Source organism: Equus quagga, chromosome 22, assembly GCF_021613505.1.
Source record: "Equus quagga isolate Etosha38 chromosome 22, UCLA_HA_Equagga_1.0, whole genome shotgun sequence".
Classification (NCBI taxonomy): Eukaryota; Metazoa; Chordata; class Mammalia; order Perissodactyla; family Equidae; genus Equus; species Equus quagga.
This window is the reverse complement of record NC_060288.1, coordinates 24,240,533-24,244,150: the sequence shown is the minus strand read 5'-3', so window position 1 is coordinate 24,244,150 and position 3,618 is coordinate 24,240,533. Positions and strand designations below refer to the sequence as shown.

The 3,618-nt window shown below is 51.9% G+C and overlaps 1 long non-coding RNA gene across 1 annotated transcript in view; it reads right to left on the bottom strand.

Annotated features, from left to right (window-relative positions):
* The window catches only part of LOC124231769 (uncharacterized), a 7,416-nt gene extending 5,069 nt beyond the window's left edge, over positions 1-2,347 (bottom strand). Inside the window, exon 1 of the long non-coding RNA XR_006886670.1 lies at positions 2,190-2,347. This is a non-coding gene — a long non-coding RNA (uncharacterized LOC124231769). The remainder of the gene's footprint in view (positions 1-2,189) is intronic.
* Between the last annotated feature and the right edge of the window lie 1,271 nt (positions 2,348-3,618).

The window sequence follows — 3,618 nt, the reverse complement described above, 5'->3', positions numbered from 1 at the left end:
ATGCTGCGAGGAGGCACTCACTCTCAGGGTTATGCAATCAATTAAATGGTACTCCCCAGACACCCCTCTTCCTCACCTCCAGTGCTGTGCTCCTCCTGGGGGCTCTGCAGGGAGGTGCATCCATCCCTCAGGCCATGCGTCCCAGCACCTGCTCCCTCTTGATTTTCACCGCAGTCATCTTCTCCCGGCCTCGTACATCCCCTCCCATTACCTCGATTCACATGTCTACTCTATAACCTGCTGTCTGGAAACAATAGCCCTTCCAGGTCCCCATCCCTCTGATATCCCACAGAGAGAATTATGGCTGGCTTTTATGATTATATTACTCAATTTCGCTAAGTCCACTTCCATATCTTCTCAATAGTAACAACAAAAACGTGAACTCTATGTGTCAACCAAAACGTGGGAAGAGCGTACCCAGCGCAGGTGTGGACACAGCCTCCTGACTCCCTCAGGCAGGGATGGTCAGGAGCAGCCTGCTGGGGCCTCTCTGCTGGAGGCAGAAGGACTTTCACCAGATCCACTCAGCAGCTCTTCCTGACCCCTCTTTGTCCCCCTTGTTCCCTTCAGCTAAGCTGTCCGCAGGGGACAGGAATTCCTCTGGCTCTTATGCTTCCTCTGCTCCTGCACATGCTTCTAGGGCGGCCGTTAGTACTCAGTATTATTGATTGGTTGGCAGGTCTGTTTTTCCTACGAGGCTGTGGGCTTCTTGAGGGCTTATGCCGGTCACATTGCTCCACTATTTAAAGCCCCTTCAGGACTCTCCCCTGCCCTAGGGACTAAGTCCCATTTTCCTTCTCATGGAAACCTGGCTTTATTCTCCTTTCAGCCTCCTCTCCCTGAATCCTTGCTCCCACTCTATGCTCTCTCTGTACAAAATTTCTTTCAGTTTCTCCAAGGAGCCATATTCTCTTGTCTCATGCTGTCCCTTCTGCTCCCAACAGGTCCTCGCCACTCTCTGCTCCTCTCACTTGAATAATTCAGCTGTCCCCCAGGTCTCAGGAGTCAGTCCTTGTTCACAGGAATTCTTTCCTGATTGCCACGTCAAGATTAGGTACGCTTCCTGGGTGAGCACTTGCCACATGTGGGCCTGTCTGCTGTCATGCTGCATCTCCTCCACCCCTACCCAACTCCCCAGCTTCACAACATCCTTTGTATGCGTTGAATTGTGTCCTCTCCGCCACAAAATTCATACGTTGAAGACCTGTCCTTCATTACCTCAAAATGTGACCTTGTTTGGAGATAGAGTCTTACAGAGCTAATCAAGTTAAAATGAGGTCGTCAGGGTGAGCTCTAATCCAATATAACCATGTCCTTATGAAAAGGGGAAATTGGGAGGCAGACACACACAGGGACAACGCCATGTCAAGATGAAGGCAGAGATTGGGGTGATGCTTCTCCAAGCCAAGCAACGCCAAAGACGATCAGCAAATCACCGGAAGCAGTGGGGGAGGCATGGAATGGGTTCTTCCCCACAGCCCTCAGAAGGAACCAACCCTGCTGACACCTGTGAGACAGTGAACTTCTGCTGTTTAAGCCACCCCGTCTGTGGCACTTTGTTATGGCAGCCCTGGCAAACTCATGCAGGTGGCAATCAGGTTTCTTTTCAGTATTTTTTGCCGCTGCGACTACAGAGCTTAGCACAGCGCCTCGGACACATCATGGGAGCTCAAAACATAATGACTGAAAGGACAGTTCATCCTTGGGGGAACAAACAAGAGATATGGTTCCTGCACTTGAAGATCTCATAATGTGATGGAAAACACACAGAAGGAACAAGACAATTCAAAGTGTGTGCTTAAGGCCGGGGTCAGAGATGTGCAAGCTCAGCGTCCTGGGCCTGCCGAGCCCCTAATTCAGATGGGAGCAGGCGGTGCAGGGCAGCCACCCCGGAAATCTCCCAAAGCCTCAATCTTGAAGTACGATTTAGTCAAGCAGAGAAAGAGAAATGGACAGAGAGACAGAGAGAACAAAACCCCACGGCAAGAGAAAACATGGGCTGTTTGTGGACCTGTGAGTACTTTGATGGAGATAAGCTGGAGCCTGATTGATCATGAGGGGTCTTGTAAAACTGACTGAGTCTGGGAACCAATGAGCAAATTTAAACAGAGTGACACGCATGGGCAGGCTTGAGTTCTAGAAATTTCTCTCTGACAAAGCGAGGATAGATTACAGAGGGTATGACTCACCACCAGGATGTTCTCTGCTCTTTGTGGACCTTAGAAGTTGGAGGAAGTCTTTCTTTATCAGCCCTCAACCTCAACAGCAAGCAGCAGCCCCGGGGCCGGGCCTGGCTGGGAAAAGCCTTGAAGGTATCTGCCCTGACCCACAGCCGGGCTCCTATTTTGTCCTTTTAATGGGCGGTCATATCTCCTCACTAGACGTGTTGTATGCCTATTTTTAAGTCCAGACAATCCCCACCCCGCCTTGAAGCTGCGTCTAATTCTTGGACGTTGGGGTAAAACCACAAGTTTTTCCTCATTCCTCAAAGCCACTAGCTCGAAGCACGTAATTGTGTGACGCTGGGGAAGAAGCCATGGACGTCTGCATCCTGTTTCTGTTCCCATTCCTATTTCTCTGGTGCACAAAGCAAAATCACGCAAACTATAAAGACCATCGGGGAGAGGGGAAACAGGATCCTAAAGGGATGAGGCTGCCCCGGGACAGACCCTTCCCCAAAGGGGACAGGAGGCAGAGGAGGGGCTCCAGAATCAGAGGCCACCCCCTCCGCTGCATGGCACACACATGGGGTCTGCTCAAAGTAAAAACATGGATTTGGGTCCTGTCGCCTTGGTCTCATTATTTTTATTGCCTCTCAGTGGTTGCCCTGAACGCTGTGCTCAAGATGGGAAGGAAAGCAGGCTGACACAACTCATCTGCAGGATGGGGGAGGAGAGCACCGTGGCACACAGCCTGAGGGCCCGGCTTCTGCTTCCTGTGGCACTGTCCCAGCTGGCCCCGGGCCCCATGGAAGCCAACTAGATGGACATGCTCTCAGCACTGCAGGTGTTTACAGTACCCACTTGCCCCTGCAGACCCCAAATGCCAGGGGACTCATCTGCTGATCGTGGTCGGGGCTGGTGTTGACATTTGCATCAGTCAGGTCAGAGCCCACCTCAACGGGTCATCCTTCTGTCGGCACTTCAGAGGTACTACAGGACAGCTGCAGAGCTGGGGCTCACCACAGAGCAGGGCTGCCACCAGTGTGGGTAGAAGCTCACGACCTGGAATTTCCCTGCTGTTATGGATGGGCCTTGATGGGCTTTTCTTTGACTTCCTCTTGTAGACCTTTGGACAGCGCTATTACCGATGCAATACATGCAATAGTGTCCTGTTCCACTCCAGTAGGGGCTGCGTTTCAGCAATGGGAGGGGTTTGCCCCATACCCTGAGGGGCATTTACTAGGAGCGAAGGCCAGCAGAGCATGGGCAGCACACCCAGCCAATCCATCAGGCCCTGGGAGTCTGCTGTGTGGCAGAGACTGCGGAAGCCTCGCCCCCGCCCGCTTACCAGGACATTTGGCAGAATTCAGCAAGCCATGTATTCTAAGCCCTGGCAGATTTAAAGGGGAGAGAGAGAAAGTCGGGGCTCTACAGGTCAATTTTATTACTGTTGTCA